The sequence below is a fragment of the Pelmatolapia mariae genome, linkage group LG13 (genome assembly GCF_036321145.2).
Source record: "Pelmatolapia mariae isolate MD_Pm_ZW linkage group LG13, Pm_UMD_F_2, whole genome shotgun sequence".
Lineage (NCBI taxonomy): Eukaryota > Metazoa > Chordata > Actinopteri > Cichliformes > Cichlidae > Pelmatolapia > Pelmatolapia mariae.
Genome location: NC_086238.1, coordinates 3,415,233 through 3,430,213, shown reverse-complemented (window position 1 = coordinate 3,430,213; position 14,981 = coordinate 3,415,233).

Here is a 14,981-nt window from a genome sequence, read left to right as displayed (position 1 = left end):
TGTGCTGCCTTTAGGTGAGAGTGTAGAGCTGAAAAAATAAGCACGGAAACAATACACAGGATTGTTGTTGAATTAAACAGATAAACACAATCCTGTTACAATTATGTGTCAACTTGCACAAATTTTATAGATGTTTTGAAGATATGAAATATTCGATCTGTGTCATGGTTCCTGGTTTTGGCTTTAGGGTTTTGAGTCATTTTGTGAATTCATATTTAATATTCTGTGCATTCTGTTTGATTTCGCTGTCTAGCTTTTAAGTTTTTGATTATATTTAGACTGAGTTTTTTTTCTTTTTGTTTTCATTTTAGGAATCTTGAGCATTAATTCTTGTTGTCATGAAGCACAGAATTAGGATCCAAATGCAGGCTGCAGAAACAGGGACAAGCTGTTTAGTCTATGGAACTAGTTTTGAATACTTGGTCTTTATTTAGCTTCTGTTTTGATGAATTCCTCATGCATTTACTTCCCTCTGTGTTTCTGTCTGCTCTTTCCTCTTTCTTGTTTTCCTGTGTTTATCCACGTTTATACTCCAGTATTCCCTTGTCTCTGTCTTTATGTTTGGCATGAGTCTTTTTGTCTCTGTGTTCAGTAATGTGTCTTCTGGGTTGCTTCCTATTTCACTTTGATAGATGGCTCTTTCTAGGGTCTTATTTAAAGGTCTTCTGATCATCTTGATCATTTTCAGTTGTGTTTTGTTCCATGGCTATTCTTTATCAGCCCTAACTCTATAAATAGTCTCTGTTAGTCTCCATAGTTCTGGCCGGTGTGTTACTTTGTTCGTCGCTCCTAGTCCAACTTTGAACTGACTCTTAATAGTTAATGTGTTTGACTAATTACTTCTTTTTTTTTTAACTTTAATAATGTTAAAAACAAATCTTTTTAATATTTAAGTATTCACCTTTTTTGTTTACCCTTTTTTCCCCTCAGAAATTTTATTCAGAATTTACCTGCAGTTGAATATTTACCTGTGCCTGAAATCGCTCAATATCTTCTTACTTATAACTTTCAAAAGTTTAACATATTTCCCAGTTTTTAGCATTTGATTTAAGTTGCCAATAAATTGTAATTTATGCTGATATTTATGTATATATCATTGTATATTTTTGTATATTTTCCCATCCTGTGTTGTTATAAAGGGTCCAGGGATAATCCAGGGATTATTTCTATTTTACTTGCATTATTAATATTATTATTATTGATTTATATTTCCTAAGTAGACACATCTAAAAAATGCAATGAGCTCTGCTTCATTGTTTCAGCACTTATTCAGAAGCAGGTCTCTGGTGCTCTCAAGAGACACAAGTTTATGAAAGAGAGGGGGAAAAAAGCCCAGTCATCAAAACAAGTTAGTTAGGGTCCATCAAACATTTGTGCCCAGGAGTCTGTAACTTGATCTGGGCACAACCACAATACAAATAAACAGTTATTGATAATGAAGATGACAGAAGAATGAAAAGAAACAACTTAGGCCTGAGGCTGATCTTTGGAGAAGGCTAAATATTGGTGGCTGCTCCAGATTTGGCAGGAGGCAAGGGAAGGTCACAGAACAGTAGACTGGATGATGTCCTACTGTACATGGTCCATGTTCTGTGTTTAACTTTGAGGCTTAAAGTTATCAACTCTCTGAGAAATGAATCAAAAAACAGTGCAGTTCTTGTTTTATTAATCAGTATGCCATAAGAATGTTTTTAGTATACAATCTGTTGCACAAAACAGGTACTGTGCATTCAATTTCACAAAAAATATATAAAAGATTTTGAGGGCCAACTGTTATGTGGAGTGAAAATCCTGCAACCTATTACATTAAGTACACGCAGAACAGAAGTAAATTAGAATTTAATCAGGGAAATGCCAAAAATAAACATGTGTTTCTTATTGGGGGTTCAGATTTGGCTCACTAATGGCCACTGTGCATCTCTCCCTGTAACGATCCTGGGTCTTTTGACCCAGCGTTTTGATTTTTAGCTTATCTTGATGTTTATGGTTTATGTTTAAGTCCTTTAGGTTCATTTCTACTATGCCTAATTTGCAAGTATAGTTCATTGTCTTTTAGATTCCCCTTGTGTCTGCCACCCCTGTGTTTAAGTTTCCCTTGCCCTTTATGTGTTTCATGTCTGTGCGTCTTGTGTTGTCAAGTTCGTGTTGTCATGTCTGCGGTAAATGCTGTTTCCTGTTTTACTGTGAAAGTCCCTGTCCTGTATGCTGTGTGTCTAGTTTTGCTTCCCCTATCTCGTTAGGTCTGATTTCTCTCAGCTGTGTTCTCACCTGTTCCCCATCCTGTCATGATCTTTCTGTGTACTTAAGTCTTCTGTCCTCCTTTGTTCAGTGTCAGGTTGTGTGTTGTCTTTTGCGCCATGGCTCCATGTTCCAGGTAACTTTGTATCCACGTATTCATGTTTAGGGTATTTCATATTTATTTTTAGTTTCCTCAGTTTAGGTTATTGTTTATTCTTATCTTTGTTTGCCTTATGCATTACTTTGTATTTCTCCATCAGCCATAATAAACGGCTTGCTTTTTGTTAATTTCAGTTTTGTTTCACATTCCTTTGTGTCTGCATTTGGGTCCAGTATTCACAATACATTCTGCATATTGTGACACTCCCAGTATTAGGTATTTTATTATATATTTATCTTATCATATTAAAAAAAAATTAAACTTGCATCATTTATATTAGCAGTGAGTAACATTGTATGTGATGTTTAGTACATGGTTTTGCATTTACTTAACTGATTACTTCACCACATGTTCTACATTATCATATCCTCCTAAATGGACTGTATTTATATAGTACTTTTCTGAACTTATCTAAATTTGACTGCTAAAAGTTTCAGCCAGTAATATTGTGGATCTCATCAAAATTATGAATAAATTTTGAATACAGGAAAGTACCATCAGATATTGATCAACAATGCCTTTCTGTCTGGAAAACATTTGATGGCTCAATTTTCAGCATCAGAATAATCATAAGCACACTGCCAATGCAGTAAAAGCCACATGGATAGAGAAACGCATAAAGAGACAATGTCAGTCTAAAGGCACCCAGCATTCAAAGAAGATCTTTCTATGCCCTCCTGGAAGCCCGAAGAACTATTCCTGAAGACTATTTCAAGAATTCACTATCATGAAGAATAAAAGGCAGTCATACCAAATGTTGACTTTCAAGCTTGTTAGAATTCTAAAAACTCTGTTTTTGTGACTTGTGGTGTATTTTTATGTGTGTTTACATGTTTCAGTAAATCAGTGCACCTAGTTCTAATTTTCCCAGCAAGATATAAAAAATAAGGAGTGATTTTTGCTGAGTTTGTCTGAATGGAAAATGTAAAAAATATGATTCATTTTTGCTTGCATTTGCGGTTGTTCACCTGATGATCACTGCAAATTTTATTTACCTCTTTGTGACAAGAAAGTCTCTGGGCCCCTATCTGGTCCTCATAGTCAGCAGATGAACCGCCCTTTACCTCCTAGCCCTCCCTCTTCTCAGTCATGATGGCACTATGTGAAACCTTAATGTGATCAGTCCAGAAAGAAAGTAGATTATGTAGAAGTCCATGGAGAAAGAGCTGGTCTAATTGACAGCAGTGATTGGAGGCAGGTCTGTGCAGGAAGAGGAAGCTGATGGAGGAAAAACATCAGCATTAATATGTGGGTCTTGATGGAATGTACGGAGGAAAACGTTCCTATAGACATGTAATGGGTCACCTCTGCACACAAGCTGGCACAGAGCACTGAGGTCAACAGGAATCTGATGCCTTTTTCTTTTTTAAAAGATTTTATTTGGCACCTTAAATACCGCTACTAGAGTAGTACTGAGTTCACATCTACTAAAGCAACTAACTTTGTTATTTCTTAACTCAAATCTTCTTTTGCTTTTGTGTCCTTACAGTCACTATTATGCAACAATCCATAAGTAACTCACCAGGCTGGATCATGGCTCATTAGGGGAAGAAATAAGCCCTGGTTCTGCACCAGTCAAGCACCATTCATTGAGGTCTGTGTGCCTTCTGTATAGCAGATATACATAACAATATAACAGATAATAATATACTTCATACAAATTAAATTAATCTGTGTTAGTTCTGTGGTTAAGAAAATATGTAAGCTCCATATAAGCACAATAGTGTGCTGAGAACTAAACAATATACCCGGCCATTGAATAGTGAAATAATCTTAGCCTTTCTTGAGAATTCATAATGCAAGTGATGTCACCTGAATAACTGACGACTGTGTAAAGCATTTGATGAAACCAGCAAAGATCAGCTGAAACCAGCATGACATTTCTGTGAATTTTTGCAGTGTAGTTGTGTATTGAATATTATCTGTTTGCACTTAGCATGGTCACAATAAATGGGTGCACACTGAACCAAGCATTAGCTGTGTAGGTTTCTCTGAAACAGTCAAATGCAGGACACAGTTTTAATGAAATCATCACATGTAGGGTTGACAGCTGGAACTTTGATTAGGTAAGTGTTTTCAAGTGATCTAACAGGAGTTGGGGCTTCCCTTCTCTTTTACCAGGGCAGTACTTAGAGCGCTGGAGCACATGAGATGGCTGGTTAAGTGAGAGTTTGACAGACAGGTTTGAAGGTAGGCATTTAGCAAGGTTTCCAACAGAATTCCTACAACGAAGGAGAAGACAGACAGGTTAGTACAACTTTTTATACTTGAGTAAGCAGGTAAGTTAGCCTAAACTATAACATCAAATATGAGATGAGCCTTTGTGTTCTTTTTGGTCAGCGGTGGTTTTCACCTAGGGACTCCCCAATGGATGAAGTTTTTGCCCAGTCGCTTTCTTATTGCTGAATCACAACCTAAATTCAAGTGGCCTGCAGTTCATTAGATGTTGCTCCGGCCACTCCTGGAAATATTCATCTCTGTTCCAAGTTTTCTCCATTTGTGGAGAATAGCTTGCATTGTGGTTCACTGGAAATGGTTTTGTAACCCTTTCCGGTCTGACAGATGTCAATAACTATATTTTTTCATGTGTTAGAGTTTATTAAGCTTGTGGGATGATGTGTTATTTTTTAGTGGGATAATGCAATTACCTTTTCACAAAGGGCGAGGCAAGTTTGATCAGGATCATTTAGAAACTTTTACTTAGGCTGCCGTTGTCTAGTATTAAAATTTGTTTGAACTCTTTTAAATAGCGGGGCAATAATCTAGCAAGGAGTGGTGATGGTGGAATCCAAGTTTAAGTACAGCACTGATTAAAGATGGAGATCAGGTGTCCCTGCTGAGACTTTGGCTACCATTGCAAAAGACTGGTTATTGACATTTATGCTTACATTCACAAAGAGGAGCGAGATGGAGAGTGAAGGCAGGCCTACACCTGGAAGACATAGAGGGCCGCTGGCATTAACAAGTCTGTCAGACTGATTCTGCAAAATGAGTCAAGTCAACTACAAAGAGATATCAAATAACCACAAACCAATGAAAACCAAGTACAGAAGGAACACAAGCTGATTTAAAATGACTGCAAAGTAACAGAAAAAAGAAAGCGACACAACCAGATCACAAAGGGGCAGAACATATACAGTCTGATGTAAAAAACAAAACACAAAACAAAACAACTTCGAGATCCAATAATTATAAGGAATAAACACACTAATAATAAACTCAACTGTGGAAAAGAGATGTAAAGGGACAAAAAAAAGGTGGAGGGTGGAGGGGTGCAATCCATCTGCATTCATTAAAGGTTACAAATGTGGGAAAAATTATGAGTGAAATCCAATTTTAGGTCCAAATGGTGTCTGTGTGAGACTCGGCAGCGTGACTCTCCCACCTGATGGTGTGAAGAGGGGAATCCCCTCGCTTGCTGAGTGCCTTCTCTGCACCACATTATCCAATTAGCAAGCCACATAGAGCGACAACGCTGATGGCAGATTGCTGCCTGCAGCCTGATGGGACTCACTGGGGTCTCTCTGCCACCTTAGTTATTCTCTCTCGTGAGTTTATGTGGCAGGTAGGAGAGACAAAGTAAAGATACTGAGATAAAAGTGTAAAGGAAAGATAGATGATGATAGAAAGTGTGTAAGAGAGATAGAAACCAAGGCAGAGGCAAGCGACTGAAATAAAGATGGAGAGAGATGAAAGGAAAACAGGATCGAGGGATCCAAATGAACTTGGAAAAAAAATGCAAGCAAGTTAAGGAAATAAAAGCCTATCTGTCTTTTCTTTTTTTTCAGGTCAAGCTTAAAATAAAGGGAAAAGGAAAAGGACGCTTGAGTGTGAAATATATGAAAAGGCCAGGGAAAGTTTAAATTTTCTGTTAACAGTAGTGTTCAAAACATATGATGCATGCCTACGGGGCGACCGTGGCTCAGGGGGTTGGGAAGGGCACCTGTAACCGGAAGGTCGCCGGTTCGATCCCCGGCCTCTCTGTCCTGGTCGTTGTGTCCTTGGGCAAGACACTTTACCCTACCGCCTACTGGTGTTGGCCAGAGGGGCCGATGGCGCGATATGGCAGCCTCGCCTCTGTCAGTCTGCCCCAGGGCAGCTGTGGCTACAACCGTAGCTTGCCTCCACCAGTGTGTGAATGTGAGCGTGAATGAATAATGTCATTGTAAAGCGCTATATAAATCCAATGCATTATTATTATGCCTATTTGATGCTCTAAATTAATTTTAATGACAGGAAAATGTTATGAAATGTTTACGCCGAATTAAGATGTTTGTCATATCGCACAATGACAGACAGATGACTCATGTATGTGGTGTATAGTCTCTGAAAACAGACAGTTTTAAGAAAAATTACCCAAAATGACCCAAAAAAGGTTCCTCACTATAACCATGAAACCCTGAAATGCATTACCTCATCTTATCTGCATATATTTTCCTATATGTATTTAATCCTTGGGATTTTTCTAATAGTAGTAGGAATACATTTATGTTAACTGTAAAAATATAGTAAAAAAAAAAAAGAGTATGAATGACTTCTCTTCCCACTGGTGATTGTGTAGCGAGGATGATATCAAGACATCCCTCTACAGACGAATGGCAGGCCTTTGCACTCGTCTGAAATGTCGTCATAGGTGATGTTTCAAACTGGTTTTCGTCTCCCATGTGAAAAGATTCTTCTCTTCCAGGCTCAGCATGGACCCAGTTGGGTTAGGTGATGGATTGCCATTGACAACCAGAGGAGATTAGTCTGATACATTACAGCTAAACTCCCCTGATGGTTTAAACCTAGTTTACTGCAGCAGGATACAGGCTGCATTCAGAATTGAAAATGAAGACTGGGCCAACAGTGCCGGATGAAATTTGGGAAATGAACATCATTAATGCTGTAATGCAAATGACATGTTTATGACACCTAACTTCCTCCCTAATGAACTCAATAATAGCATTAACTGCTATGTGCCATTTTAGAAAGTCTATAGGTTGGAAAAAAGTAAAACAATTAAGACTTTTGTATTCCTTAGCTTGCAAACAGTTAAACTGTCTTGGGAAAATGTGGCGAGAATCTGACTGATATCATTTTTAAGTCATGTGAAACACCGAGCTGCACTCAGACTGTGATTAGCCTGTCACATCGTAACAAGTCAACTTGAATAATCATATAGGTCATTCAAGCTGAGTGACCATAAAGGTAATATGTCGCTACCCACTGAATTCAACTTATAGTAATGTAATGTAGTGTAGCACAATGATTTTACTGTTCAAATTTAAGCACTAAAATAATTTGGAAAGGTTTAGGGAATAGTAAGGTTGTCATATTTAGGTACTAGTGAGACTCACCAAGCAGACTCAGCTTAGAGCTGAAGGAAGTTCGGTACAACACTGAATGGTTAAGGGGGAGCTAGCTAAGTATTAGCAGGTTATCCAGGAGGCAAGTATTGTGAGTCAGTGAGCTAATGGAATCAGAGTCAGCTTTACTCGGGAAAGCACAGTGACAGAGCGTTTGATGAATCCTGACTCGACATCTGTGTTTCCAAAGAAGAGTGGGTTGAGTACAGGTAAATCTGTGTCTCTGGAGTCAAGAGGATGACAAGGGGTGACAGAATAGCAGGAGCAGTCGCCAACCAGTTGGTAAGTTGATCTTTGAGCTAACAGATTACAATCAGGATTTCCAGGTAGGTTGCTACAGAAAGCTCAGATGAACATGGTGAAAAAATAAGAAGCTTCAAAATGGGTTACAAACTGAGGCAGCTGTATTAAAGGGAATGGTCTGGCATTGAATGCGGTCCCCCAAGTCCTTCTCATACTCATTGCTTAATGACTCCATTACCAACAGGTGAGAAAATACTGACTGACCCTGATGAACTGATGAACACCCTTAGGTGGAATACTTGAGAATATAGAGTTGAAAGAGAGAGAGGGGGGGACAAAACCTGACTCATAATACACGATTGGATTTAGGTTGATTCCACCCTCACAGAAATGGTGATAGCCTTGGCATTTGAAAAAGACCATACGCCGAGCAGTAATACACTTCACTAAGTTGCTTTTTGTTTGTTTTAATTGCTTTGGTGCTGCTGAGTAGGCTAAATAAAAATAAATAAATTAAAAACCAGCATCTGGATTGTGATTTTAGTTTTTGAAAACACAAATTCACTTATCAGCTCTTTATGTGTACTTTAAAGGACTCGCACTCATGCTTTCTCCGACCAATAGATCAAATGTTTTAATTATTAAAATAACTGGAAAAAGGCAACAAATTAATACATTAAAAAGATTGAACCATCAAACTTTGATATATTTTTTTGGGGGGGGGGGGGATTTGAGGCTCCTCCTTTTCCATGAAAAGGTCTGGTGATCATCAGATACAGCTAACAAACTAATAACAGGTCAAAACGAAGCATCTCGCTGGTTGATCCAATCAATTACTAGCCTTAGGTTGGAATAGGTGCACTCTGTTGTCTCTTATAATAATAAATGCAAGGTTAGTGATCATTCATTGTTAAAAAGAAGATAGAGATGTGCAGTGCAATAAACATGCATCGGGCTGTAGTCTCCCATAATAAAGTCAGCGTTGGTGAATCCATCTATTCACTCTGACATGCTCCCGACAAGGCTGGTGTTGTACTTTTTGTATCTTTGACTAAGCAAAGGTCCATTTGGGTCTGAATGACTACAGTTTTATAATCAGAGGGTGAAATCAAAGCTTTGTGTACAACCTGGTTGAAAGTTATGATTTCAGGACATAAACAAAAGATAAGGTTGACGAGATTATCTGGGTTGAAGAAAGAGTCCGAAAAATCCCCATCTGTACCAATACTGAACATGCAGAATAAGAAGCACACAGGGATATATATACAGACACTTGACAAAGGTGAAGGTGAAGGACAGGACTATTTATACACACTGGATAATCAGGGAAGTGGAAACAAGACTAGACAAGAGTCGATAGGAGTAGACAATCAGGACAAACACGGGGGAAGAAAAAATACTCAAGCCACATGCACGTAAAATAAAAAAAGAACATTAAAAAAATGTATACAATAGACACTGGCATTACAGGAAAACAAAACACAAAACCCAGATCGATGACGGATCCCAGGGATCATAACACAAGCACAAGGGCACAATGACACAAACTCAGACAGCTGCAGAGACCACTAATAAAAACGTGCTCTCGTTATACTCTTTTCTTGAATGCCCGGCCTTGCCCTTGATTTTTTGATGTACAAGTCCGTAAGGTCACACCATGTTGAGGGGAGTGGGATAAACCAAGATTGTCATGGAGCCTTGTATTCACTTGGATTTGAGCAGACTCTTACGTGCAGTAACACTGGCGTAACACTATATGTGACTTCCTCCTTTGATAAAGTCATAAACACAAAGGCTCTTGGGCGTGACTATAACATGAAATCTACATTTTGTTTAACATTTTGTATTCCATTGTACTATTTTACTGATCTAAGCTAAATTGGTTCCAAGTTCTAGGCTCTGCTTGGCATGACAAGAGACTAGTATTAATGTTAAAGATAATCTAAGTACAGGAATAACACACAGCCCTGTCAGCATATGAGACATACGGTATATTATTGTCGTAAAAGAACCTGCATTATAGTTCACACACCAACAGAGAGATTCATCTTGTTGTGTAACTTCCTCTTTCACTCAGGCACACTTACACACTCATCGGAGCTCAAGTCCCTGGAGGCTGCTTTAACAAAGGTCTTGTTCTTGTTCAGATCAATTAGACGACCAGAGCTCTTCATTGCATCCTCAGTTAACTAAATACATAAATACATTTGGCCTGGTTTGAGCCCCATGGCAGACATTACGCACAGCAATGCCATCTTGAGACTTTAATTGGTGAAACACACACTAGTGCAAACATGCACACGAACATTCCCATCATTAGCCCTGATTAACCAGAAAAGGCCTGCCAATGATGTACCTATCTGGCTCTCATGAGGACCAATCATATTAGTTTGGTTTTCCTGTTCGGGAAATTGTATGGCACATGACCATGGCCTTCCTTTCATCTCTCCATCAAAAAAAAAAAAAAATCTTTCTTTATATAATACATTTTGCTTTGAGAATGTGTGATGTATCACCTGAAGCTCTCTGCAGGGAGAGAAAGTGTAATAGCATCTAACCAGAGTAAAATATTCTTTTTCATTTTTTTTTCACAGCAGACATTTTAACCTGTCAGAAAAGTGCAACTAATAAGTAATATCATAATGGCTGCATGCTATTTACTGTAGGTGAGGGTTTTCTTTTGTGCAGACTGGGTCACCAGCAGGCTGAATATCACAGAGTCATCATTAAAGTCATTCTTTACAGCTGAGCTTTTCTGCAATGACATGTCAAAGTGTGCTGAGATAGGTCCCTTTCAACATCTCTATTAAGGATATTTGATGTTATGTGGCCATAAACTATGAATTTCATGTAGAATTTGCTGTTAGTACACAAATAAAAAATTTCTGCCCGTTTGAAATAACTACTGATGATGCTAATCACAACCTAATACTTTTTCTTGTTTGTTACACACTTTCAAAAACTGTTTTTTGTCTTTAGAATTGTATTATATTATTATTGTTATTGTTATCTTTACAAATTTCTCCCATTTCAAGAAAATAACTCAATTGACTTATCTTTTCTATCCAGGTTACAAATCTTACTAAAAGAAAATAAAACCCAATGTGTCTGAGAATTTAGATTGTGTTGGATTTATTTAACTATTTGTTTGTTTAAACTTTTAGACAAGACTTTTTAGTGATGCTAAAGACAATTTTTGTAAATGTCATTTTTTCTTTGTTTGTAATTGCAGACAATGTGCCTATTTCATTTAAAATAAGTGAACTGAATTCAAGATAATTTTTAACAATACTTGTGTATATGGAGTTTTTTTTTTTTATCAAGGAAAACTTCTGCAATGGCAACTAAAAATAACTTCAAATCCTCAGTTTAATAATTCATTCATTTCATTGTTCTCACACTGCAGAAACGTCATAAAGACATACAGGCCTTGGATGAACTACAATTTCCTGCTTCTAAATTGAGAAATTGAAATCTTAGCAACATGGTATCTAACCAGATGCTTTCTCTGGACAGCTTTACTTTGGCCTCTAGTAACAATGTCAGGAATCTTGGAGTCATTTTTGACCAGGATATGTCCTTCGATGTGCATATTAAACAAATATGTAGGACTACTTTCTTGCATTTAAGCAATATTCCTAAGCTTTCCTTTTTGACAAAGCTTATGATCAGAACTAGATCTGGTGATCCTGAACCCACACTTGTGCTGCTTCATGCTTCTTATGATTAATGATTCATGTTTATTGAGGTCGAAAAATCATGTTTTTGAATGTTTGTGTTATCACTAAGAAATTAATCATTAGTTATTATTAAACTCTGCCTCCCTTCCACAGCCCAAACAGATCACGGCAGATGGGTGCGCCTTCCTTAACCCGATTCTACTTGAGGTTTCTTCCTGTTAAAATTTTAACAGTACCATTCACTGTTACTGTATTATAGACCATGAGATCAAGTATTTTGAGAAAGGCAGTGGATCTGAGGTTGATGAAATAGCATTTTAAAATATCACAATGACTCTGTTTTTACTATTTATGACAAAACACTGTCAGGCAGCAAACCGACATGATGAGATGATGTTAAGATGACAAATACTTGAGGAATTCTAGGCTATATACAGATGAGGACAAAATTCTTAGTCCACCTTTTAAAATTTAACGTTATTGTCAAAATTTTCCCAAGTGCTTTTTTAATAGAGTATGTGATTTTCAGCATATCATTTGGTATGGTATCTAAAGAAAAGTTTGTCACATAGTACAACTATTTCAGGAAAAAATTAAAATGACCAGGGTCAGTTTAATTAGCCCCCTGAATAACTGACCTTTTTATTAAGCCAAAGCACAAAGTACTGATGGGCAATGATGTGCTTTAACTTTGCAATGCTCAATGTTTGTAAATTCAAGTTAAAGCTGAGACTGATCTTCCAATTTAAACACAGTATAAAAGCAAGGGCTTGAGCTGTCACTTGTGCAAGCATCATGTCAAAACCAAAAGAAATTAGTTTAGACTTGAGAAAAAGAACTGATGATTTCCACAAAGCAGGAGATGGATAAATAGAGCATTTCCAAGAGTTAAGAACTAGAGTGGGAAGTATTATCAAGAAATTCAAAGAGTGTCACACAGTACAGAACAAGCCTGGCAGGGGTAGGGAGCAAAAGATTTCAAATGTCAAAAAAAATATCAAGAGCTTTTTCTGAAGACATTAGTGAATAAAGTCAGGAATTGGCAAAGAACTCTCATTGTCTCAAAGTAGACAATCACTTCAACCTTGCACAGGAATGGACTACAGACCAAGAAAAACTCCTCTGCTGCAGAACAGACACCTTCTAACCATACTGAAGTATGCATACGGAAAGTGCGCCACAAAGGTCAGGTGAGACAGAATTATAGGTCTTTCACAATTCTGCTTGTCATGGTCAACAGGCAGGCCAGACTCAAATGCAGGAGTCAGAAAGCTGGTTAAGTGAATTTATTGCTTATAGTTCATGTAGTAAAGTAGCTATTTACAGAATCTTCTTGCAAGGGATAATCCACGGTCTTTATTTACAAAACAATCTTCAGGTAGTGAGTCCAAGTCTGCAGAGTTGAATCCTTGCAAGCACACAATCTCCTCCACAGTTCTCTCCCTCACATGAACACCATAGCTGGGAAACAGCCAGGATTCTGCACAAAGGAGATGAGAGATTAACAGTCCTCAGAGAGATAAATAAATCCAGACTTCCAGGACAGCAGGATTCACTAAAACAGGCAGAGCAACAGTCAGTCAAAGAATGAAGGTTTGCCTCCAGCTTAAGTAGGCTGCCAGCAGATTAACTGATGATGAACAGGTTCTCGCAGGTGTGCCAAGAGGAGGGCGGAGATCCAGGAAGACCCCCCCCCGAAAGGTAAGGCATGGTTATCCACACACACACACACACACACACACACACACACACACACAGAGAGAGAGAGAGAGAGAGAGAGAGAGAGAGAGAGAGAGAGAGAGATCTGGCGGGGATGTCTAGGAGGAATGGAGGACCATGACAGCTTCTTATGTTTAAAAAAAGAAGGGAGAGGCATATGACGGAAAGAACACCATCCCCACAGTAAGACATGGTGTGCTTTAGCAGCTTTGAGAGTGGAACTGGGAATCTCATCAATGTAGAAGGAATCATGAAGAAAGAAGAATATGTGAAGATTCTAAAAGTAAACCTCAAGCAGCCAGCAGGGGGATCCAGGTCAAACTGGCCCTGACTTCTATCGCATTGGGATATTCAGCTCACCCACACACTAACAATTTGTAGGGTGAAATGAAGGCCAAAGTCAGAAGACTATCAAATCTGGAAAGCTTCAGAGACTAGCCAAAGAAGTGGGAATGAGATTGTTTAAGAGAGGTGTGTAAGACTTCTTGAAAACATCAGAAAATTACTACAGGCAAAAGGATGACTAGTTATTAACATGATTTTGATCCTGCTAGTTTTCTTTTTTTTTTTGCTTAATAATTTTGCTTCTGTGTCGAAACTAAAATAAAAAAATAAATAAAATAAAAATAATTTAAGCATCCAAAACAAAATTAGGATGTTTGTAAAGGCTGTGTTGAAAAACCCTTGCTCTGTTTAAGAGCACTTGGCAAATACTTTTGAAAAATAAATTGTTATTGGACTAATAATTCTGTATATAAGCAATATCTCCAGGTCCCCTTCTTTTATTGAGTCATATCTCTCTATATAAATACAAATAACATATATGAAAGTTTCAATATGTAATACAGATTAGATTTTTAGATTAAATGGGGTATATGATATGATATCTAATTCGTTTTAGCGTATTTCTGATATTGCCAAACACCAAAGTTATACAGCAGTCGAATGCCTTTGGATATATGGTAAATGGACTTGTTTACCTGGCTTTATACAACTCGTGCATTCACCCAATCATACCCATTCACTTCTAAGGTTTTATCTAAGATTTTTAGTGCTTCTATCTAGCATTCACTCACAGTCACACTCCTATGGATACATCGGAGGGCAACATGGGGTTAGTATCTTGCCCAAGGATATTTGGCATGTAGACTGGAGAAGCCTGGGGTCGAACCACCGACCTTCCAGTGAGTAGGTGACCTGCTCTGAGCTACCTGAGCTACAGCCACCCCAAATATACAGGGTGATTTAGTATTACATGAAAATGGTCACCAGTATATAGGCACTGATGCAAACTGAAAACTGTTATTGATACAAATGGTTCCTTGGAATAACTTTATTTGCCAGTACATAAGCTCATCCCTGTGTCATATCATTAGGAGAAGGTGCTGCTCCCTACACACTGTGCTCATCAAATCTGTGAATCTCAATCATTGTGTTGCACACACTGAAGGATCTCAGCTTCCTTGGGAAACAGAACCTGCTCGCTCCCTTTTTGTACACAGCTTCTGTGTTAGTCTTTCAGTTCATTCTGCTAGTGTGGTACTTGTACTCCTCTGCCACATGAACATCCTGTCCCTGGACATGTTGTTAGCC